Raw genomic sequence first — 26,220 nt, 5'->3', positions numbered from 1 at the left:
ATATTCAGCTATTACTAAGGGAAGTGCAGCAATGCATAATAGAGAAGGAAAGAAGTTGTTGGATTGAACAATGGGATTAACAGGAGAGTTTTTATATCCATGTTCTAAGTAACTAATAATTCCAAAGGTAAATATTTGAAAAATAGCAAGACAATAAATGGATTTATATATGTGAGCAGAAGTATCTATAAGAACTCTCTTAGCCAGGCTTCTAATATAGCTATTCTGAAAACAGTGTCATTTCCACAGCACTGCACGCTCCTATTATCTCCACAGTAGTTGTGCAATGCTGAATGGATCGACTGGGTATGAAAAAGTAGTTTCCCTAGCACCTGCAGAAGTATCCACTGACAACAACTATCTCACAAAACAAAGACACTGCCTGGGGTGTCAGCTGTTGAAAAGTAACTTACTGTATCATTTTTGCCACTCACCAGTACCATGCAAATAAATCTAGCATTTTAACAAAGGTTGTGTCACTTTTTAAATTGCTATGCATGCACTCTGACAATACCGTGGAAGAACTTTTATCCTATAATAGGGTGACCAGACAGCAAATGCGAAAAATTAGGACCGGGGGGCGGGGGGGTTAACAGAAGCCTATATAAGAAAAAGACCCAAAAATCGGGACTGTCCCTATAAAATCAGGACATCTGGTCACTCTATCCTATAAAACCTGCAAATGATGACAAGGAAGCATATTTATTTTTACTCACAAAACGCATTAATTTATTGAAGCTATTACTTTGGCAATCGGCATTTCTCATGTTCCCTGCTATAGAACACTATCTTAAGTAGTCAGCATTCACACTGATTCCATTACACAGCATGCATGGTGGAAAAGTGCTGTATAAACACAGTCCTGCATTGCAAAAAAATAAATATCTCATTGCAAAACTAAAAATTTGGATGGTCAGCTATTTAACAGCTGGTTCTATTGGTGGAACCAGTAAAGATGTGTGTTCTTTTTATAATGTAATTGTAATACATGGATTCCTGGACCTGTGGCATGGGAATGGCTGAGTCAATCAAACCAAAGTGAACGGATGGAATTTATTCTAAATTGCAAAACATGTACAGTGGAACCTCAGAGTTACCAACACCTCGGGAATGGAGGTTGTTCATAACTCTGAAATGTTTGTAACTCTGAACAAAACGCTATGGTTGTTCTTTCAAAAGTTTACAACTGAACATTGACTTAATACTGCTTTGAACCTTTATTATGCAGAAGAAAAATGCTACTTTCCCTTTATTTTTGTAGTAGTTTACGTTTAACGCAGTACTGTACTGCATTTGCTTTGTTTTTGTCTGCTGCTGCCTGACTGTGTACTTCCAGTTCCAAATGAGACGTGTGGTTGACTGGTCAGTTTGTAACCGGTGTTAGTAACTCTGAGGTTCTACTGTACCATTACTGCGCCTTAAGTTTGGCAACAGGAAACACTTTTCTTAAACTAACATTTTCAAATATAATGGAGTGTTTACATACATCAAGGAGAGCTTTTTGCTCAGTGAAATATCTATGATGAACCATTCCCAGTGGGCAGTTTTCACTTAGTGTTAAGAGCCACTGTAAAATACGGTTAGAAGAGAGAGTACTGTAGCAATAAATAACTGCGAGCTGAAGGAAGCAGGAACAAAAGCGATTCTGAGGCTGGCAGGGAACAACTGAAGAGGAAAGAGATAAAGAACTACGGGTACATCCACACTTAAAGCACTACAGCAGCACACCTGCGCTGGTGTAGCTCTTCAGTGTAAACAACACCTTTGCCGATGGAGGGGGTTCTCCCATCAGCACAGGTAATCCACCTCCCTAAGACCAGTAGATCAAGGTTGACAGAAGAATTCTGCCTACGTGAGGGGGTGTTTGGTCGGCTTCTCACCACCACTCCTGGGCCTGGATTTTTCACACCCTGACTGACATAGTTAAAGCAACCTAATTTTCTACTGCAGACTAGGCCTGATTCCGTATTGCTTGTTAAAGTAATAACTAGGAGGTAGGGTGACCAGATATCCTGATTTTATAGGGACAGTCCCAATTTTTTGGTCTTTTTTTTTTTTTTTTTTTTTTTTTTTTTAGACCCCCCACCCCCATCCCAATTTTTCACACTTGCTTTCTGGTCACCCTACTAGGAGGTGATATGTTAATTATCTACAAGTATTTCAAGGGTGTAAACATCAAGGAAGGAGAAGAATTGTCTAGGCTGGTCTGAAAGAAGAAAACAGTGAGCTATGAAACTAAAGAAAACAGGATGAAAAAGATCATGGAAAGTGTACTAAAAGGTTCAGTCTGCAGAACCCAAGGTGGGTAAAAATCAATTTTTTTTTATTTAAATTGGATTTTTTTTTTTTACAAAATGCTTTTTGAGGGAAAAAACTAAGATACATTATTGCTCAAAGGTATCTCATCATGAAATAGGGATTATAAACTCTAATTCTATAGTATGAGACAATACATACATGTAATGTTTAAGAAAAGTTTTGTAAATGCATTCCAATAGTTCATGGATTAGGGACTCAATCTTACGGGGCTTCAGAGGCTTCTTTATAGATTACTTAGGTTAATATTTCTATCTACCCAATGGGACTCAGTGCTCAGTCTAGAAGATACTATTAGAGATTCTTAGTTTTGCAGTTCTCAAACTGTGAATGTGTGTCTCCAGAGATAACATGCTTGTTAACAGCAAAAATGTTTTTAAATAATTAAATAAATAGGTGAGAAATAACAGACCTCAACCCTATTGTCCTTCTGCAAATTTGTCTACGCAGAGTCAATCCCTTACCTGTCTCTAAAAGTGCAAAATTTCACAAAGTTCAATGAACAGAAGATTGTTGGGGGTAGAATAGATCCAGACAAGGAGAAGAAGTCTGGAGATAAATATGAGAAGGGAAGGACAGGCGGTAGAAACAAAAGTGAAACTGTTTGAGCAGCATATTCCAGAAGTCTTAAGGCCTTTCTGAGTGTAGTCTTCATTGATCTGAGTTCTAGCATACCATTCCCTCACAACCCAGTCTGGCAATAAGAACCATTCAAGAAATATATGTTTGCTGATGATGTTCTAAAGAAAGTCACCCCAGTGAACTGGTGAAAGTCACTTAAACCCTTGGATTCAGAGACTGTTGAAGTGATAATCTCCCTTTTAACAGCAGTAGCTTCTTCTGCCAGTGTAGAAAGAATAATTTTCTTCCTTTGGACTAATTAATTCCAAATTGAGAAATCGTTTGGGACCTGAAAAAGCAGGAAAGCTTGTATTTCTTTTCCAGATTATGAACAAACAGGAAAATGAAGGTGAAGACGACCGAGTTACCTGCAGAAGCCAATATTTTAAGTTTCTCATATTGACCTGGCTGACATAGTCGATCTAATTTTTTTTTAATATTTCATTTAACTATTTTAGTTAAACACTTTTAACAAAAACAAACCCGATTTTAAAAAACTTGAATGTTTAACTAAATTTAAAAAATCATATGCTTGTTTTGTTAAAATATTATATGCTTGCTGTTGAAGAAAAAATCCAGAATACATAATGTTGTTGTTTTAGTTACATAAAACAATGTAAATGTCTGTCTGGTGATGTTCTCCTCCTAATATAGTATGACTAGAAAATCCTCCAAATATTAATGTTTAACCTGTTGAACAGTTCACCTCGCAATGACTTCATAAATATCTGCTTCAATTACCTTTGGTAAATGAAATAACCAAACAATCATTCATTTTCTGATACAGCTGTAAAATTAATCTGAAAAGTTCTCAAAATAAGTCACTTAAAAATATATATAGTGTCGACCTTCTAAAAATGAACCTATATCTATCTCTGGGTTGTGAAGAAAATGTATTAAGGTTATAACCATCAACAAGAATGTACTTTTACATAGAAATCCATGAGTAAATCGAGTCTTCCTCACCAGTGATTTAAATCATTATTTAAATCAATTTGATTTAAATTCAATCTTCCCTGGTAGAACCTATTCAAGTAAAGGGGTGGAAGCCCTGGTATATAGGCATTTAAAATGTGTACAAGACAAACTCTAGAGAATATATTGCAGGTATCAATTCTGTATTGGATGGGACACAAAATGGATAAAATGACTGCAGTCACTTTATCTTCCCTAAATTTCTATGGTTTCACCTCTATGATTCCTGAAGTATAATTCTACCCACGTAGAATAATTGCACAACACTGATGATTTAGGATAGAAACATACATAGTTCCCAAGTGATTTCAAGGAATACAAAGACATCCAAAATGCAGTGCGTAATAAGGGAAAAAAATCCTCTCACTGTGATTAGAATAACTTAGTAAGCAAATGCACACACAAACCAAAGAGTTGGCAACACGGGAGAGTCTGAGGAAATGGACTAAAAATGAAGTGAACTTCTAGATGTATATCATAATAACTGAGGGCCCTTGGAAACTGGATTACTAATTGATGGATACAGAATTTAATTATCCTTCACATTTACTCTGGACACTTGAATCACAAGGCATGTAGAAGCTAATATTGTTTTAATAAAAAACTTTCAATTATCTTCTCTTGTACTGCTGGTATCTTCATAGCCCGCCTTGACATGCCCTTTCGGATGTCTAGAGAGAACCCTAGAATTTCAAAATATACACCTAGTTTTTTAATTAAATTCTCTAGTCCAGCCTACACAGTTCCAATTAAAGCAAATGTTTGCCTCATTTTCTGTCAATGAGATTCATTTAGAGTTCAAGCATTATCAAATATTTGTCTCAAATACGAACTGCAAGAATTTTCACAAGGGATAAAAGGTCTTTATGTTAAATTGAATCTTTCTGGTTCTAACAAACAGCTAGCTGGCCATTCGCCTTTTTCTCAGCCCTAGTTAAGGTATTTTAACTACACAATGAAGTCAGTAAAAATTGTTAAAAAGCTCCAGGTATATTATACATTCACCACAACCACTCACTTGTTTCCTTAGAACAGTAAAGGTACAAACTTATACGTCTCTCTGGAATAGAGAAGGAAAGAAGGAAAAGGCCCAGGAATCTTAGAAAGAAAATAAGCAGGGGAGGAGAGGGAGCCAACACTGTTCTTTGTCCCACCCATCACAGACAGGGAATGTTACTTTCCCCAAGGAGAAGATCCAGGATAAAGTATGTTAACTACCCTGAGAGTCTCAATTTATACTCGCCCTTAATTGTGGGCCCCTTTCACCACATATCACCACCTCATTCATGTACACGTTGTGGATGAGAGGCCAGGTCTACACTGCGACTTTAAATCGGTTTAATGGCCGATATACCGATTTAACGCTGTATCCGTTCACACGACGTCGTCATTAATATCGAGTTAACCGCCTCCTTAAATCGACTTCGGAACTCCTCCCAAACGAGAGGAGTAGCGCTAAATTCGATAGTGATAACTCGGATTAGGGTTTGTCACCCTATGTGTACTGAATGCTGCTGGTAGACGGGACGCTACAGCACTGAAGAGCAGTATCCGCTCCTCTCCATCTCCTCCTCTCTGGTGGTAGACGGTGCTGCAGACCTGCCCACCATCCAGGAGAACCGCCTAAATGCTCAACATCGAGGGCAACATTGCTACCGCTAGCAGTAGATAGGACAGAACGGCTAATAACAAGCTTAATCATCAAACTTGGGGCTGAAAATTTTTGCAATCACATTTGGGATTGACTCGCTTGGCAATGAGTCAATTCCTCCCTTATGGTGTCTAAAAATAGAGTCCATTCTGCCTGGACTGTCATAGCCCCGGGAGGCTGCCTCCAAGTGCCTCCCCCCCGACATCATTTTCTCTCACTAACAAGTCTCTGTTTCTTATTCTGGTATTCCTTAATACTTCATGACACAAACGGGGGAGGGGCACTGACACGGTAGCCCAGGAAGGTTGAGGGAGGAGGAAAGCAACGGGTGCGCTTCTTGCAGGGGCAACCCCTGTGAATACTGACACGGAGCACCTGTGCTCTCTGATACACTGGATCTCTGTTACACTTGCCTATTATTCTAGGCAGGACAGTGCACCACTGACCGCTCTGGTCCGCAATCCGAACTCGGATGCGGAGTGCCGGTAAACAGGGAAATCCCCGAGAGCTTTACAGTGACATTTCCTGCTTTCACGTGTCCAGCTCTGATCACCACGGGTGGCGATGCAGTTCAAATGCAAAAGTATCTCCTGCATTGAACCTTACGGGAGATAGCAGATGTCATCGCTGTATGGTGAGACAAATCTCTTTTATCAGAGCTCCGTTAAAGAACAGGAAATGCCAAAGCCTTTGAAAAATAAACTACAGGATACACAGCGGTGCGTGACAACAGTAACGGGAAGCCAGACACTCAAACGGATGGTCATGGAGGGAGGGAGGGGGTAATGAGGACTACAGCTACCAGTCTCCACAGCGGTCTCTGAAAACTATTTGCATTTTTGGCTGCGCGCCCAATGTCTGCAGCGTAATACACGGTGTCTTGCGTGGTTCACGGAACAGCTCGTCAGTTTTTTTCCCCCTCCAGCACGGTAAAAAAAAGTGAAATAAATAATTCCTTGAGTACTGTAAATGTCACCCTCTGTGTACTGAATGCTGCTGGCAGACGCGATGCTGCTGCGGTGAAGAGCAGTATCCGCTCCTCTGCCCCTCCCCAGGGGTAGACGGCCGCCCAGTGAGTGCTCCTGGCTGAGTGTGGCCGGGGGCTCCGGGGTGAAAATGGGAATGACTCCCTTTTTCTGACAGTGGATGGTACAGAACGCCTGGTAACTGTCTTCATCTTATCACCTGGGGGCTGAGCTTCATCAGACCCCTTCCTCTTGCGTAAAGAAAAGATTCTGAACTGCATGGACTGTCATAGCCCATGGTGGCTCCCTCCCCTCATTTGATCTCAGTAACTACTCTGTGATTCTTATTCATGCATTCTTCATAACATCATGCCAACAATGGGTGGGGGGGCACTGCTGTGGTAGCCCAGGTAGGTGGGAAGCAACGGTTGCGTTACTTGCAGCGGCTCCCTCTGTGAATACTGACACGGAGCAGCTGCCCTGTGCTACACTGATTTTAATACACTGTATCCTATTCTTGTCTGGACTGACTCTATTTTTATTAACCGTAAAGGGCAGGATTGACTCAGTCCCAAGTGAGTTAATCCCCATTTTCCTTTCAAAAATTTACACAGGGTTATTATCCGTTCTGTCCCATTTACTGGTGAGTGTAACAAAAAGAGATGAGAGGTAACAGTTTCTGCTGTCTACAGTAGTACTGTACCATCTACCACCAGGAAGGGGGAGAGGAGCGATTTTCAAGTAGCAATAATCACACCTCAGATTCACTTCATTGGTTATGATACTGCCACTGTGCAAAGCTCTAATGCTCTTCAGTGCTGCAGATTCGCCTCTATCAGTACCATTCAGTACAAAGAGGGTGACATTGTAAGTACTCAAGGATTGCTTTATTTAACTTTCATTTCTCGTGCTGGGGTAGGGGAAGGAAACTGAATAGCTGTTCCGTGAACCATAAAAGACACCGTGTTGTAAGCTACAGACACTGGGCGCTAAGCCAAGAATGCAAATAGTTTTACGAGACTGCTGAGGACTGTGGGATAGCGGGAGTCCTCAGCACCCCGTTCCGTCCTCCATGATCCCCCGGCCCCTGATGCTAATGTTAATGGTCGCGGGGGGTTCTGGGTAATGTCGTCAGTCATTCCTTGCTCCGGGAAAACATCAGCAGACAGTCCTTTCGCACATTTTTCTCCTGGATTGCCCTTGCAGAAACAATAGCACGGCAGCACTAGAGACCGTCGGCTTTTTGTTTTTCCCGTCACCATTTGTGTACTAGATGCCGTGGAGACAGAGGCGACACTCGAGCGCTACACACCAGCATTCAATTGCTTTTGCAATGATAGCAGAGATGGTTACCAGTCGTTCTGTACCGTCTACTGCCAGAGAAAACTGGCAATGACATGACGGTTATCTCTCCTTCTCTGAACTGTCCGCTGCTATCATGAGTGCCCCTGGCTAAAATCAGCCGGGGGCGCAACGCAAAAGCAAACTTGGGATTGACTCACTGGCCACTGAGTCAATCCCTCCCTTATGCTGTCTAAAAATAGAGTCAGTCCTGACTACAAGAGAGTCAAAGCAGCAGAGAATCCTGTGGCACCTTATAGACTAACAGATGTCTGTTAGTCTATAAAGTGCCACAGGATTCTCTGCTGCTTTTACAGATCCAGACTAACACGGCTACTCCTCTGAAGGAAGAGTCAAGTGTATTAGAAGAGCGCAGCTACTCCGTGGCTGTATTAACAGGGGTTCCCCTGGCAAGAACCGCAACCATTGCTTCACCTCTCTCCCAACCCTCCGCAGCTACTGTGGCAGGGCCCACCCCCCATTTCTGTCATGCAGTCGTGAGGAATACAAGAATAAGAAACATAGACTTATTCGTGACATAAACCGGGGGGGGGGGGCACTTGGAGGCAGGCAGTCGTGGCTATGACAGTCCAGGCAGGACATACTCAATTTTTAGAAACCAGAAGGGAGCGATTGACTCTGCCCCAAGTGAGCCACTCCCAATTTGGGTTTCAGAACCATTGTCACAGGGGCACTCATGATAGCATCGGACACTAAACTGTGATGCACTGGCCAGGTAAACAGGAAAAAGCCTGAATCCCCGCGAACTTTTGAATTCCATTTCCTGATTGTCCACCGTGAGGGTCAGCACACACACAGGTGACCACACAGAGCTCATTTGCACTCGTCACAATGCAGTCTCCTGATAATCGAAGAAGAGCGCCAGCTTGGACCACACAGGAGGTTCTGGATCTGATCGCTATCTGGGGTGAGGACTCAGTGCTCACAGCACTGCGTTCCAAAAGACGAAATGAAAAAGTTTTTGAAAGAATTTCAAAGTCTATGGCTGATAAAGGCACAGCAGAGACTCCCTTCAGTGCCGAGTGAAAGTGAAGGAACTTAGACAGGGTTACCAGAAAGCCAGAGAAGCAAACGGAAGGTCAGGCTCTGAGCCGAAAACATGCCGCTTCTATGCTGAACTACATGCAATTTTGGGGTTCAGCGCTACCAGTGCCCCACCCCTGTCCGTGGATTCAGACTTTGGGATTGAAATATCAAGTGTTTCTGAGGATGTAGCCGAGGGGGAAGATGGAGACGAATTTGAGGATGAAGATGAGCGTGGTGATAGCACACAGCAGCAGTCGTAAACCCCAACAGCCAGGATCTTTTTTTGAGACCCAAGAATTACAGTCCCTGCGCTCCCAAGCGAGAAGCCCAGACAGTGAAGCCATGGAAGCGACCTCCGGTAAGTGTCCCTTCATTCTGTACCAAACACGGATTAAAACAAGACGGTTTTTTTAGATCGCATTGACACCAGGGCTTTTGCTGCAGTCGCAGCCATTACTGTTACAGGAAAATTTCGTTAACATGTCTGGGGATGGAGCGAAAATCCTCCAAATTAATCTCCATGAATCGATCGTGGAGGAACTCAAAAACCCTTATGCTATATGAGAACATTTCTGGCCAAGACAGCCTTCTCCGGTTCCCCCATAGTAGGTAACTTTTCAACGCCATGCATTTTGCAAGACATTTGGTACTGCAGGCATTGAAGGCATTGCACTGAAGGCATTGCATAAACAAACGATCTGCCTCCTGCGGTGCTATTGTCAGGAGAGAGATATCATCCATTGTTACCTTGTAGAACATCAGGAATGTAAATAGGGGGCAGACATGGCGATTTTGCTACTGGCCAGAGCGGGGGGGATGGGAGGAGGGATAGCGACGAGTTTTCAGCGTCTGGCAAGCAGGATTCTTCCCTGCTACCAGCAACGCGCTGCGGGGGGTGATGTAGGGTGATCACTAGCAGCGATCGTATATGATAGGAGCCATGCGCTGTTGGTGGATGTGAAAGAGGGGGGTTTGGGCTTTGCAGGTTCCTCTTAACAGGAGCAAGGCATCATATAGATCACTGTGTATATGAACGGCGGAGAAGTCAAAATTTTAAAGCCTCACTTACCATCGCCGCGTGGACGTACGGTTGGCCGTACCTGCGTCTGTGTGTGTGCCACACCAGTCACACAGACACTGAATATTTAAACGATACAAAATGCGACCTTGTATAGAGATCACATGTGCTCTGTAAGGTGGATAGTGTTCTATGTGAAAGAGTACTATCATTGCTCTGTAAAAGGTATCTTTCCACATACTTATCACCCTGGTTTGCCTTCCCCATGCAGCTGCACATTTCTCTGAAGTCCCTATGCCATCACGAGGGCGTGCTGTGATACGGCGGAGGAAGAAGAAGACGCGAGATGAAATGTTCACAGAAATTATTGAAGTAACACGCAATGAGAGGGATAAACAGAATGATTGGAAGGATGTGGTAGCAAAGTACAGGAAAGATGCCAGTGAACGATCTGAGAGGGCTAGGCAGGAAGACCAGCGTTGGAGAGATGCAACGCGCTGGATCTGCTGCGTTCTCAAACTGAAATCCTCCAACGCATGGTGGATCTTCAGGAAGAGCAGCACAGTAGCAGAGTGCCGCTGCAGCCCCTGTATAACCTCCCTGCAAGCCCACGTCCCATATCTCCCTCACCCAGACGTGTAAGAACGCGTGGGGAAGGCTTTCTGCACCCGCCTACTCCTCCACACCCCTGCAGAGTTCAAGGAAAAGGCTGTAATTACGCTACAATGTGCTTAGTAGCCTTTCCCTTCCCCCTCCTTCCAAAGCACAGCAGTCAGGGACACCTTCCTAATTCTCTGCCTTTTTTTATAGTTCCTTTGTAATACAGAATACATCGAAAGGGGAGGGTGGGTTGCTTACAGGGAAATCTAGTAAGGAAAAACATGATGATTTTTACAGATGCATAATTACTTTTAATGAATAATAAATGATTTTTAAACGATACAGAATTTATTTCCTTCGCCAACCTGTAATGAAAAGGGGAGGGTGGGTTGCTTACACTGAATAAGTCCATCAAGTGCGGAGGGTTCATCAAGGGGAAGCAAACAGAGTCACACCGTACCCTGGGCCGTGCTGAAATCGTTTTCAAGGCTTCTCTGATGCGCAGCGCCTCCAGGTGTGCTCTTCTAATCGCCCTGGTCTCTGGCTGCTCGTACTCAGCGGCCAGGTGATTTGCCTCAGCCTCCCACCCAGCCATAAATGTCTCCCCCTTAGTCTCACAAAGATTGTGGAGCACACAGCAAGCAGCAATAGCAAGCGGGACATTGGTTTGGCTGAGGTCTGAGCGAGTAAGTAATGATCGCCAGCGACCCTTTAAACGGCCAAATGCACATTCTACCACCATCCGGCACTTGCTCAGCCTGTAGTTGAACAGCTCCTGACCACTGTCCAGGCTGCCAGTGTATGGCTTCATGAGCCATGGCATCAAGGGGTAGGCTGGGTCCCCCAGGATAACTATAGGCATTTGAACATTCCCAACGGTTATTTTCTGGTCTGGGAAGTAATTCCCTTGCTGCAGCCGTTTAAACAGACTAGTGCTCCTGAAGACGCGAGCGTCATGAACCCTTCCTGGCCATCCCACGTGGATGTGGGTGAAACGTCCCTTGTGGTCCACCAGTGCTTGCAGCACCATTGAAAAGTACCCCTTGCGGTTCACGTACTGGGTGCCCTGGTGTTCTGGGGCCAAGATAGGGATATGGGTTCCATCTATGGCCCCACCACAGTTCGGAAAACCCATTGCAGCAAAGCCATCCACTATCACCTGCACGTTTCCCAGAGTCACAACCTTCGTAGCAGCAGCTTAACGATTGCTTTGGCTACTTGCATCACTGCAGCCCCCACAGTAGATTTGCCCACTCCAAATTGATTTCCGACTGACCGGTAGCTGTCTGGCGTTGCAAGCTTCCAGAGGGCTATTGCCACTCGCTTCTCCACTGTGAGGGCTGCTCTCATGTTTGTATTACGGCGTTTCAGGGCAGGGGAAAGCATGTCACAAAGTTCTAAGAAAGTGCTCTTACGCATGCGAAAGTTTCGCAGCCACTGCGAATCGTCCCACACCGTCAAAACAATGCGGTCCCACCAGTCTGTGCTTGTTTCCCGTGCCCAAATTCGGCGTTCAATGGGTAGTAGATGCCCCGTTAATAGCAGTAGCTCCAAAACGCTGGGGCCAGCGGTTATGGAGAATTCTGCCTCCATCTCGTCATCGCTGTCCTCGCCGCTCAGCAATAGCTGCCTCCTCCTCTCCTCCTGCCTTTGCAGTTCATTGTTCAGTATAGTCAGCACGAGAGTACGCGAGGTGTTGACAACGGTCAGAATACCGTTTGTGATCTCAGGGTCCATGATTGCTGTGCTATGGCGTTTGCTCAATGCACTCCGCGAAAAAGGCGCCAAAGGGTTGTCTGCTGCCTTCACAAAGGGAGGGGTGAGGCTGTACCCAGCACCACCCGGGCAATGTTTTCTGCCCATCAGGCACTGTGCTCTCAACACGGAAGTGGGAACTATGGGATAGCTGAGGAACAGCTACCCACAGTGCACCGCTCCTGAAATCGATGGTAGCCTTGGACCATGGACATAAGCAATCGATTTTTTGATCGCACTGTGGACGCGCAAAACCGATTTTATAACATCGGTTTTGTAACATCGGTTTAAACTACTTCGAAATAATCGTGCAGTGTAGACGTACCCAGAGAGTCAGTCACTTACAGAATGCTGTTCAGCAGACAGCTACTAGGGGGGAAAACATGCCAACTTCATCTTCCATGTTACCTCCCTAATTTTTTCAGCTCTTACAAATCCAGTCAGTGAAAATCTTGGTTACTTCACTGCCTTTCCTTAACTGCACATTATTATTATTTTGGGGGTGGCAAAGAGGAGCGCACAAGTATACCTCTTTCCCATTCCATTGACCACTTTAGAGTTATCTTAGGATTTTATACTGCGATCTATCACCAATATATCTGAGTGCCTTGCACATAAAACCAGTAGCAACAATGAAATCCCTAATAGACTTCATGGAGTGTCTGGCAATCTCCCTTTTTAGGGAGAAAACTCACTGGCGTAGAATTTGTAGATATTTTATTAAATAGCGGCTGCCAGTGCCAACAGAAGCATCTGCAGCCTCTTCAGGCAGCCACAACTTCCCGGGCTGGTCTCACCCCTGCAATGGTATAGAAGTCTAGCTGAGCAGGGTTCCTATTTAGGCAGAGGAAATCAAAGAACATAACCTCTCATTCACTGATTTGGCAAAGCACAAATAATTAGGATACAATTCAATTTAACACAAAAGACTAAGATTGGTCATTTACTCACACATCCTGACTAAAAAGGAGAGTCAAGGAGAGAAACTAACTCCAGAAATGACTACTTAATCATATGTTGTGAACAAACATTCCCTTATGCATTATTACAAGTGACTGGACTTTAAAGATTCATTTTTCTCGTCGCTATTGAGGCTCCATTTTCTTTTTGTATTCCTCAGCTTAAACAATGAAAATAAGTTCAGTTAGGTTTACTTTCAGGTTCTGGGTGCTGCAGTGCTTGGGTTTCAGATACTTCAGGTTAATATTTATTTTTACAGGATTTATTTTTTAATTTTGGGATTATTTTCATTTGTCATTTTTTCCATAGAAACTTGTTCTTAACAAAATTCAACATCTAGGTCTAATTTACACTGATAGTGACTCTAATGTATTTTTCCTGGACTGTGAGGTCGCAACCATTTGGTTAAAGTCTCTGCAATATATTTGAAAATACATCAACCTATCGAAATGGTGAAGCAGTGGATACTTTCTATAGGGCAGGAAGTAAAACTAATATTTGAAGTCAAACTTCTGCTAAATATTTGAGATTATAAAAGGGCGGGAAAGGGTAGTGACATCCAAGTTTACAGTATATCTTAGAAACTGAAGCTTTCAAAGTTTAAAAAAAATTAACTCTGGAGAAAATGTTATTTTTAGGAAGCTTCCAAAAATTCAGAAATAAACTGTATTAGCAGTTGAATACTGAATGTGTATGCTCGGCAATCTAGTCCCATATGTCTGGAAATAAAGTAAACATTGCATGAACAAACTCAGAGAAGTGTCAGAAAGAGGTTGTCGGTGTCTGATGAAAATAACCCAATTACTGAAATTACTTATTCCGCCAATCTCATTTAAAAAAAAACTAAAAAGAAACAAATGTAAGCATTAATCGGAATCTTTTACATCCGCACCAGACGTGGCTTTCAGAAGAGAGAGCACTTTAATCCCTTTTACTGTTGAGAAGTGTCCTTCAAAATTCTACTGCTTGTTCCACAAGAAAAAGACCAACTTAATACCTGTACAAAAATTTCCATACCCCATGCATCAAAGTGTCAAAAAACCACCAAGGAAAGAAAAACTGACCTATATTTATAAACCCAAAAGGTCAAGCGAAGCAAACTTTTCGCTAGACTCAGTAGGTGTAAAATAACTGCATTCCCATTAAATTATCACTGTGGAACACTGTGAATCAGAACGCAGCATCAATACAGACAACCTTTGCTATCACTTAAATTAACTTGCTATATTTGAAGGTATCTCTCTATTTGAATATTTTCTTAGGAAAAGGACAGAACATCATTGCTGTATATGCACAGTGGTAGATTACAGAGAACTGTCCGCAGAGGATGAGAATTCTCTCAATCTTTATGGGTGCGTCTACACTGCCATGTTTTCTTGCTCACATAGCATATGCCTACACTATCAGAGAGCCAGTCTCCCAGCCTGACTTGTGTTAGTGGGGCTCATGCTAGCATATTAAAAATAGCTGTGTGGATGCTGCGGCACTGGCAGAGGTATGGGTTAGTCACCCAAGTTCAGACTCAGGTTAAAGGGTGGGTCTGAGATCAGGTCACTAGCCCAAGTTTCCAGGAGTGCTGCAACATCCACAAAGCTATTTTTAGCATGCTATTGCGAGCCCCGCTAGCACAAATTTGTCTACTTAGGCTGCGAGGCTCACTCACTCTCTGCTACAGTGTAGACATAACCTTATGTGAGCAAGAAAACATGACAAGGTGTTGTGTCATATGGAACACCTGTATGATTTGTTGTAAGTTTTGTCTATTTTATAAAATTGTTTGCTTCGGGAAAAAAAAAAAAAGAGTATGAAAATTACATTCATTCTGGTATGGATTACAGGCATTTTCATTATTATTCATTCAGTCCCACAGAACACAGAAGTAGCTTATCTCAAGTATTTCAACTACTGCAAAATGAAATATGGTGCTATAAAAACAAGCAGATTTGCCACGGTACATTTTTGGGTTAAGAAAAGAAAAGAAAAAAAAAAAAGGTGTTCTTAACATACGAATCACTCCCCTACCCTTCCGCCCCCCTCCCCCCTCGCAAGAGAGGAAGGAAATGGTCTCCCAAGGATTATGCATTCCTGTCCCTCCAATGGAAAATTTGGATAATGCAACTCCTTTGGACCAAATAATTATTAAACAGTAAATATGTCTGAACTCAAAGTAGCCCTTGTGATGTTGAAGGGAGCTTTTTAATCACCAAAGCTTGTGAATAATAAATTATGTAGAATAAAAATTGGTGTCATTATCTACCTTGTCTGTATTTTCTCTATCACTGACATGGCTACAGGGACAGAGTGGTATGCAGGGCTCCTCAGACCCTACAGTAATACAAATAAATATATCACAGGCAAAGAAACAATTACATCTTTCATTGTTTGGAAAAGTGATCCTTTCACTTCACAAACTCATGCACTGTTAGTCTCAGGCTCAGTTTACACTGGAAAGTTATACTGGCATAGCTACAGTGGTCAGAAGTGTGAAAAAACCATACCCCCGCCCAATTAAGGAAGTTTACAAAACTCACAGGGTAGGCACAGCTATGTCAATGGAGCTAACATCATTTGGGAAGGTGGTATTCCTACACCAAACCTTTCTGTTGCTATAGGTTGCGTCTACTCTACGGAGCTATGCCAATGTAGCTATGCTGGTATAGTCTCTGTAGCGTAGACATAACCTCAGTGTCACCAGAGTTCCTGAAGATGTGAAACTGGTCTTCTGGCAATTTCCAGATACCAGAGTTTTGGGCTACGAGTCTTAGCTGTTGGGCCCATTGGATCTGAAATCCCTTAAATGAAACCTCAATAACAATACAGTGCTAACTTTAAACTCAGAGCTTTAAATTTTGGGCCTAAACTTTTCACTAATTAAATGACTGCAGTGTTACGGTACTGCAGATAAAACATGACATTGAAGTCAGTGTTTCAGTTGTATGTTTCTAGAAGTGTAGTAGTCTCATGGCCATCGAACTGGGAACCCTGTTTTTATAAGGTCCACACTTGTTTTATGCTCCTCCTGTTGGCTGTGCAGCAGCAATTTACAAACATCCACTAATTTTTCTATCATCTGTGACAATGAAGAACAAACAAAGCTGACTGAGCCTTATAAGGTGCTCTCCATGTTAAAGGTGAGGGTCAAGAAAGGCAACACTGATTTCTATTAAAAAAAAAAAGCAGCAGAAAATAAACCAAAATGTTTACCAAACAGAGAGGAAAACTGGCAGGAAAAATGCCAGTGTCAAGCTTCTAAGATAGTTTGTTAAATTTCCTACATTTTATAAACAGATAATAAAAGAAATTAAATCTTTACAAAAGTAATTGACAGTATCCTTTACAATAGTATTTATTTAACTCTGCTTACTCTTAAATATCTGAACTATTAATAATTGTTCCACGCAGCAGCTTTAGATGAATGCTAAAGATGCTACAGGAGCGTGATATGATTGAATAAACCATCCGTGGAAAGCTTTTAGGGAAAATATTAAAATATACCTACAGTACTTCTTTGCACCTCGTAAAATAAAAGATATAGTTAAAAGCCCTTCTACTCAAACAATGGCTAACTGTGCACTATGTACAAACAATTAGAGGCATTACAACAGGAAAGTAACAGTGGATTGCCAGGTAAAATTCAGTATAAGTAATGAAATGTGAAGTAAATTCAAGTGTGAATAATCTTTGCAGGCAGAGCTGTATCACTGCTCTCACTTTCTCTCTCTCTGATGCCCAGCCACCCACACACAGAGCCAACTCTATTTAAAGTAGTTAGAATTGATCTGCAGGAGTAGAGAGTAAAAGAGATCCTTTGCATTGTGTGGATAAGCAAGTATAGTAGGAACAGAGATTAAACTACTTCATCTGTGCCACCAGGGGAAGCCCTTCTATTAGTATCTTCATCAGATTTTTCATAAAATGATTTCATTCACTGTCTCCAGTTATCAGCATCAGTAAGGAATAAGCTTCCAAGTCCACATAAAATAATTACTTGAATACCACCTCGCTGTGCATATGCACTGTACAAGAGTACACTTCACACTTATTTGCATAGCAAACTGAACCTACTGCAAATGAAATGTCATTTTCTATTTATCACCCCAAACACAGTAGCTAACCCACCAGTTCAATTTCCACCTTTTTCAGCACCTAGAAAGGTCAGAGATGGTTCACTTAAAACCACTACATCTCTAAGCAAGAAAATATTTACCCTCCATCCCCTCTTCCCTAGCCATGACTAAAACAGGATGAAAGCTCCCCGAAAGTTCTGCATGGAACAAGTTCCAAACTTCCATATTAGTAACAAAGCAAATAGAACAATGTGAAGTTTTTCAAAACACACTGTAGTTTCTACTCTTACCCCCACAAATAGGAAGAAAACTTGGTAGTGGCATCACCTTACTGCTAGCCTGTATGAGTTAGTTTCCTAAAAGGATGGAAGGTGGGGCATGGAAGATTTATTACAAGTTAAAGTGGATAGGATCTTGACAAAACATGACTGGGTTGCAGAAGCAAAACTGATTTCATTTTCTCGAAGCAGGGTTCAGCTATGAAAAGTCTGGGAAAGCCTGCTATATGAAGTTAGAAGACAATCACTATTATAAGTCGCACTGTTTTTTAAAAAAATACATGTTTAGCATCTTGCTGATCTTAGGCCAGGTCTACACTTAAAGGTTAGGCTGACATAACTAAACTGGTCAAGAGTGTGAAAAATCCACATCCCTGACTGACATAACTATGCCGACTTCCCCCAGTGTAGATGCATCTGTGTTAATGTAAGAATTCTTTTGCTGACATAGCTACCATAGTGCTGGGAGGTGGTGTTCCCTCATTGATGGAGAAACCCACTGTAGCAGTGAAGGCTGTGTCATAACCCCACAGTGTAAACAACATAGCTACGGCGATGTAGCTATGCTTGTATAGTCTCTGTAGTGCAGACACATTCAGACTTACAGCTCTTTTCGGCAGAGCACAACAGGAGATGGTGGATATGGGGAAATATTGGTGAAGAGAAGATGGCAGAAAGATTTCCTGGATGTATCACTTTGAAAAAAGGGAAGACTGATTCACACATAACTAGCTACAGTAAACGTCTCCAGAAATATATCTAACCCATTATACATCCAAGGTCCGCTAATTCCTCTATACTTTGGACACTAAAGCAGGATTCTCTAAGTGATCCAGCAATATAGTTAAAGTTTTTCCGTCACTCTGAGTTTCTCCAATGTCAAGGCTGACCTGTCTGGGAAAGCACAAATAAGCCTAAAAAAATGAGAATGAAAGTGCACAAACCTCTCTCTCGAATGAATTTTACTTGTGGATCGCCAAAGACACATCTCATTTATTGAACAGTGAATATTTTACAGGTAGCCTTTTTTCCTTTTATGTTGCTTTCCTTCACCTAAATGACCCAGAAGACCTTTTATGCTGCTGCATCATCCTCATTTTTAAAATATTGTTAAAGTGAACCTTTCCTTTCATTTAAGTTTTTCCGGGCAATAAACCCCTTCAATGCTTTTAGAAGTATTTAACTAGGAAGATGGATTGATCTCTCAGGGTCTTAGGAGAGGATTATCATGGTAAAGGTTGGGAACCTCTGCTCTATAGTCTTATAAACTCCTAAGGGTTTAAAACAAACAGTGACAAAAAGAGGGTTCTTCAGTCAGTGCAAGATGGAACTGAAAGACGAATTTCTCACATGAAGAGGTATAGCAGAGCCATTCACTTTATTCATAATCTTCAATTGGCAATAGAATCCAGTTATATCACTATTGAGTCGTTGTAATGTTTATTTCTAGCACAGAGTACTAACAATACAGCAGGAAGACGTGGAAACAAATTAAGCTAAACAAGAACAGGCCAAGTTAGACTCACTTATAGTTACCAGAACCCATATCTAAAAATACAAATATCTATTATATTAAATCATATATAATCAAAGAAGAAAATAGGTAACATACCCAGCGATTGTTAGGAAACTGCAGTGGTAGCACCACTAAAACAGGAGTAGGTATATTTTTCCTACATGAAAAACTTTAAGGCTACTACATCAGTCCAGTGATAGTTGAGCTCCTCCCAAAATTAGATTCCACAATGATGGTTAAAAAGACTTGAAGAGAACAAACAAAGTGAGTTTAAATAATTCAAAGTTAGTTATGTTCAAGGCCCTGTCAAATTCACGGCCATGAAAAATACATCAGGGACCGTGAAATCTGGTCCCTCCCCCTTCTCCCCCGCGAAATCTGTTTATCACGGAGGAGACCAGTGTTCCTCAAATTGGGGGTCCTTACTCAAAAGGGAGTTGCAGGGTGGTCACAAGGTTATTTTAAGGGGGGGTTGCAGTATTGCCACCCTTACTTCTGCACTGCCTTCAGAGCTAGGCAGCTGGAGAGTGGAAGCTGTTGGCCGAGTGCTAAGCTCTGAAGGCACTGACCCACCAGCAGCAGTGCAGAGGTAAGGGTGGCAATACCATACCATGCCATCCTTACTTCTGCGTTGCTGCTGATGGCAGCTCTGCCTTCAGAGCTGGGCTCCTGGCCAGCAGTCGCTGCTTTCCAGCTGCCCAGCTCTGAAGGCAGCGCTGTCGCTAGCGGCAGCACAGACGTAAGAGTAGCAGTATTGCAACCCCCCCTACAATAACCTTGTGACCCCTCACAACTCCTTTTTGGGTCAGGCCTCCTACAATTACACCATCATAAAATTTCAGATTTAAATAGCTGAAATCATGAAATGTAGGATTTTTAAAATCCTGTGACTGTGAAATTGACTAAAATGGACCATGAATTTGATAGGGCCCTATTTAAGTATTACAGATATTCCAAAACAACTCTATTGAGTGTCATCAAGCACAATAAAGATGAAATCTCTGATTTCTCATGTGTGTGACTCTCTCACACTGAGTTGTGGAAGCATTTCTGTGAGAATGTTCTCAGTTATTTTCTAGCTTCCTTCCTGATAACTAACAATAACTAAGAATAAAGCTAGCAGAGGGAACTCTGCAGAAATGCAGCTGATACATTCATTTCCACTTCCTCTCTGGGTAGCCAATTCATGACCTCAGCAATGCACTCAGGAACTGCTATCTAGATTCTGTTCCTCAATTTAAATCTCTCAGTTCAGAGCATAATACAATCTTGGCTGCACCACTGGTGCGACTGTCTGTCTCCTTGGCCCTCAATTCCCAAAGACCATATCCAAACCCTGTCAGCTGCAGCAGGGATAGACACTGTGGTTACAGACCCCCACTTTCTATTCTAAGATTTTATTCCCATACATTTAATATTAGGATGCATATTCATTTTACTTTGCTATTGGATTTATACTGATAGCCATGCTGGTATCGCTGCGGCCATTATGTTCTGTTCAGAACTGTATGTATTAATAAGTTACCACAAATGCACCAGAGGGAAATATGCTTCCTCAGTGGTGATTCCTAACCATGATACCATATTATTTAAATTTGCAAGTTTAAATAAAGTTTTGAAATACAAAGACTCGCTTGCTGCCGAGAAGGAGGAAGCGGTGGTGATGATGGGAGATGATAATTTATCGTCTATAGCACATTCCATCTGAAGATCTCAATATGCTTCATGAAGAATTAAATCTCCAACCCTCCCCCCTTTGGAGTACTGTCCCATCTTTACCATATTTTACTCATCTAAGGGTGTCCCCCACCCCGCTCCGGTTGAATGACGTATTAGGTTATTCATCACTGGCAAGTAGATTTTGAGCCCAGCTGGTTACGTTTTCATGATAATTTCCAAAGCTGTATTATGTCTATTTTTCAGTTGGGGAAACTTAGGTATAAAGAAATTATATGATTTGCCCAAATTCACACAAGAAATATGTGACAAAGCCAGGAATCAGATAACAGGTCAAGTCAACTACTTATTTCATGTATTTATCCTATCAGTTACACAAAGGGACAGGGTTTACAGTTAGCAGGGAGGTGCGTAAGGACACCCAAGTTGAAGTTACAGTATACTGAGGTAGTAGGGAAGATGAATGGGGTGAATAGTTGAACGACTATGGTGGGAAGGAGAACTTATTTAACTTTAAAAACAAACATATGTCTGCCTTTACAAATGTGTGCCTGGCTCGAATTCAGATCAAACCAATTCAAGCTCAGCCAGGCCACAAACGTCTCTTTTCAACTTTGAAGAAACAGGAAGACAATTTTATTATGTTTGTCATTGTTAAGTTTGTTTTCTTTTAATTCGGCTGTACAATGCCCTAAATATCTTCGCTGGAGCAGTGCCGGGTGAATAATATAGTGATTATTCTGCAACTGGGCGCACATACAGCATTACCAATGCACCTGAAACTTGACTTGCTGCCACATGCAACCTGTCCAGGCCTAAGCAGAAAATTATTATTATACTACATTATGCTCGATCATATGGTGGTTGAGGTAGGTAGAGATCTAACTGCTAGGATGAGATTACCAAAGTAATTCATTGTCTCTAAAGAGAACAAACTAACTCAGTTTCTTTCCTGAGAAAGTACCGGTGCATTTCTATTGTCTTCCTTACAAGTGCAGTGAGAGCAGACAAACTATTACATGTTCATTCAGCTCATCTGACACAGTAAAGAACTAAATGCTACAACTTTCAACTTGGGTGATTTATTTATTCTGAAATATCTCCAAAAGCATCATTTGTATCTATTTTTAAAAATCAGAGTATGAAAGTGTGCCTCTGTGCTTTAACATGTCTGCCTTTACTAATGTGTATCTTGCTCAAATTCAGCCACTCACAGATCTTTCTCTAGTTCACATCCAGGTTACTTTTCCATTAATGATATAAAAATACTGTAGTTCAAACAAGAGGAAAATACTGTTTGTAGGAGGTTGTGCTTCTGACCTGGGTACCAGTGTCTCGAAGTAACCTTAAGAAGGTGAGAGTCCATCCTAGCTCCTATGCTTGACATCTACAAACACTGATAACCTTCAAGAGCATCCAGCAAAGTAGGAAGAGGAAGTATACCAAAAATCCACAAGTGGAAACTTTACCATTTTTCATAGGGGTCACATGCCCTTGCTGAGACTCATCTTAAATCCACAAAATAATGTCTGGGCAAATATCAAGCAAAAAATATCCGAATATTTGCACAAAACACTTTGGAAAACTGCTCCAGAAACTGCAGAAATGCCTCACACTGGAAGAATTCTGCAATATGTATAACCCTTTCAGAACAATGCCTGCATCTTGATAATACCCAGAGCAGACATCAATGTCTATGTGGTTTTTTAGCTCTTTAAGCAGTGTTAGTGTCTTTAAAAGCTAGCACAATTGATAATATAAATTGGCAGACATAAATGGAACAGTGACCCTTCGGTTTGATTCCCAAGTATGTTCCTGGACTTAACACAAATACAAATTCTAGAGATATACATAATTTAAAATTCAGTCTGACATTTAACTGACTTGCATTTGTTTCCAAATCAGAGTAAAAATCAGTACTCGAAAATTCTTCTTACCCCAAGAGATAAAAAGCACTCCCCAGAAATCATCGGGTTTCACCTTTTGAACCAGATAAAATGGATGTGGATAAGCATGCACAAACGAGTTTAGAACAAGGCCATCCAAACAAAACCTTAAAATACCATTGTGTAAACTACGTTACTTTTATTTAACAAAAAAAACAGTCAAGAAATTTGTAGTTCTACATTTTCATTTCCTTTTCTTTTTTTAAATATGATATAAAAATAAAATTAGATGTGAGAGAGGGGTACCTATTATGAGAACTTTACACATACCAAGAACTTATCAAGACCATCCTATAAATAAGACAAAGCCTTTTGGATTTTCATCAGCTCACCCCATATTCCAAAGTGCCAAAAAATTTATTTCAATATCTCTGAAGCTTGTGTCCAATTCATCACCTTTGTAAAGTTTACATTTATCCAGCAGACAAGTGGATTCTATAAGACTTACTCACATACTATTTTAAGTATGACCTCCTGGCCTAGATTTCTTTAATCCACAAACTGAAAAATTACAGAGGATTGTAAGTGATATAACTGACTGATTAGAAGAACAGGTAGGGAAAAGGTTTCTCTGCTTGAGAAAAGAAACTTATGGGATTACAACATTTTCAAAAATAAGAACTGGATACAAAAATATAGCTGCAGCCTTGTCCTGCACAGGACTTGTTAGGTACCCTTTGACCCTCAGAATTGCCACAACTCCAATTTCCAAGGCCCTCCAAGTGGACCTAGAAAAAAGTCTCTCTTAATACATATACTAACTCTTCCATCCAGGGACAGATTAAAAGGCTATGTAGATACACTTGAGCTCTTGTATCTCTGTTATGCAGCCTTTGGACAGACCTAGCATCAATACTAGATCCAGGAGAGTTTCTATGGTTTCCCCAAAACACCTCTGGCAGAAGCTACAGCTCAGAAGTGCAAAATCTAAATTGACAGCTTCCTTCCTAACAGAGGTGTAACACTTTTGAGGGGGAAGCTCTTGAGAAGGCCATGGAGAAGACACTTGAGTTTTGCAAGAACACATCTTCTCAACACTCTAGACCAGTGCTTCTCAACCTTTTTGATACCAGAGTCTGGCTTGTTGCCTTCCTAAACTGTATCAGGGAGATTTCAGGAACTGGTGCCAGTCCACGAACTAATCATTGAGAAACACTTTCCTAGATGACTCCTCACTAAATCAAGGCCCCCAGAAAAAAAAACATTTACTAGATCTTCCACTCCTAACTCATTTTACAAAAAAAACTCCTCTTTGGGGGTTCCAGTTACTCCTTCTGTGTATCATTCTGGATACTGTGAGCAGATACTTTTGTCCACATACACTTCCTTACTTTCAAGCAATCTTCATGAGTTTAGGCCAGCCTGATCCCAGCACTCCTCATGCCCCACACCTGGCTAGGCAGGCAATGCCAGAAGTTTACATGTTGATGAGGAGATTTCTGCTGTGTCACCTTTGACTTGGATATCTAGATGAGAAATGGCATGCAATCGCTACTCAAACAAATGGCCCAAACAAATTCCTGGCACTACTGTCGAATACAGAAAATTTTGGACAATAGCCATTTTTTTCCGTTGTCCAGGAAGAAGATTGCCAAGAATTCTATTCCTGGTACTTCCAAGAATATAAATTTACTGGAATTTTTTTCCCATTCTGGACCTAACGCTTCTCAGCAGGAGATCTGCAGATAAATCTTCTGCAAGCAAACTCTCTCTATTGCCCCAGTAAGATTCCACACTTGCCAGGGCATCTGTCTCCATGTCTGAACCCACCCTAAACTCTGGTCACAGTCGATTTCTTTAAAGATATGGAATTCTGGGAGAAGAGGCTAGAATGTCCTGCTATTTAGTTATCTTAGTATCTTAAGTATTTACCAGACTTTGGCCAGAAAGTGCTTCAAACAGCATATTAAAGCAAGCCTGTCTCTTGTAGCTTATTACTCGCTATGTCCATTGGGTCCCAGGTGGCTATTTTCTTCTCTTAACCTATCCATCACAAATTTTCTTGCTCATTAAAGTTCTAACAAAGAAAGAGAATGGGCTTACATTCAATGTACTATACACCCTTAACTGACATGTTTTCTGCTTCTTTACATCCGAATGGGTAGAACATGGTTTGTTTTGACCATCTCAAGTAGGATGTGAAAAGTGGGAAACAAAAGGAATTGCCAAAAAGAATTCTCTCAATTATAAGACCAAGTACCATGATGGTGATGACTGTAGGAGATGGGAGAAAACAGGAGTCCCTAAAACACACGGTATGTTCTTATCCTAAGTAAAGATATGCCTTAAAACTACAAAAGATTCTGCTTGGTATTTTAGAACAATTAACACAAAACCCCCCAAAACTATTTCAAACCACCCATGTTTATACACAAAGTGGGAAGCTGCCAAAGCAATAAGCATCTAGAACACTCCACAGGCAGTAGGGGAAAGCATCTGGCTTCAGAGAGCTCTGCTAGCATGAATTACCTTTGCTGCCTTGGTGAGATCTCTTTTACTTTTGCTGATTCAGAACCTTTTCCCCTCAGATATCCAGATTGGTTGCACAGCCTCCACTGAGAGCAGCAGCCTTTTGTAGAAATATTAATATTTTATACTTACCCAGGCAGCCAGGCATAAAGAACAGTTTTTCTTCAAAATTTTGCTTTGATTTGCTGTGACCCTCCCCTGATACTCAGTCAGATAAGTTACACAGACACCATTGAGGTTTTCAATCCTTGGTACATTCATTAACATTTTACTGGTTTAATTCCAAGTAAACCAAACAATATATATGTATTAAAATATTTCTGTATATAAAAAAGTGTGGCTTAGAAGAACAGAGCACTGTTAATCACAGAACTTTGTAAAGGAGATCTTTCAAGGTATTAAGAAGCATTTATTCAAGGTTAAAATTTCTTCTTTTAACATAACCAGACAAAGCAGACTCAAAAAAACTGCTTGCATGTCTTTTGTTGTCTGATGAAGATCTCCACATATGCATGCTATGTGCTTCTATACATGCTTTTGGGGGCAGAGAGATTTATGAAAGAAACTTTGATGACTAACAAAATCAGGCCCATCTGCAAATATATCAGCATTTAACACCTGTCCAAAGAACTTGTGGAATTCTAATTTGGTAAAACCCAAAGAAGAGAAGGGGAACACAGACATTGGGGGAAAAACATAGGGATATAGGATTTATATTGATAAATTCTTTGGAGTTGATGAGATCTGGAACTTCTGTCTTAACATAATAATGAATTTAGAGCAGTGGTCCTCAAACTGTGGGGTGCGTCCCCCCTAAAGGGGTGCGGAGGAACATTGGGGGGGTGCTGCAGGGCCCAGACCAGTCCCCCACGGGGGTTGGGGAGGGACCACCATCCAGCCCAGCTTTGCCCCCAACCCTGGGCCCCAACCACAGCTCCCAGCATGGCACGGACAGATTACATTAGAAGTGCGGGGCGGGGACGTGATATTAAAAGTTTGGGGACCACAGATTTAGAGT

General features: G+C 41.5%; 1 protein-coding gene and 1 pseudogene across 1 annotated transcript in view; both read right to left on the bottom strand.

Moving 5' to 3' along the window:
• Nucleotides 1-26,220, bottom strand: part of ZFAND3 (zinc finger AN1-type containing 3) — a 275,471-nt gene that overhangs the window by 107,332 nt on the left and 141,919 nt on the right. The window lies entirely within an intron of this gene.
• LOC142046639 (U4 spliceosomal RNA) lies at nt 7,116-7,330 on the bottom strand (annotated as a pseudogene).

This window comes from Chelonoidis abingdonii, chromosome 3, assembly GCF_003597395.2.
Source record: "Chelonoidis abingdonii isolate Lonesome George chromosome 3, CheloAbing_2.0, whole genome shotgun sequence".
NCBI lineage: Eukaryota > Metazoa > Chordata > Testudines > Testudinidae > Chelonoidis > Chelonoidis abingdonii.
This window is presented reverse-complemented; position numbering and strand designations above follow the sequence as displayed.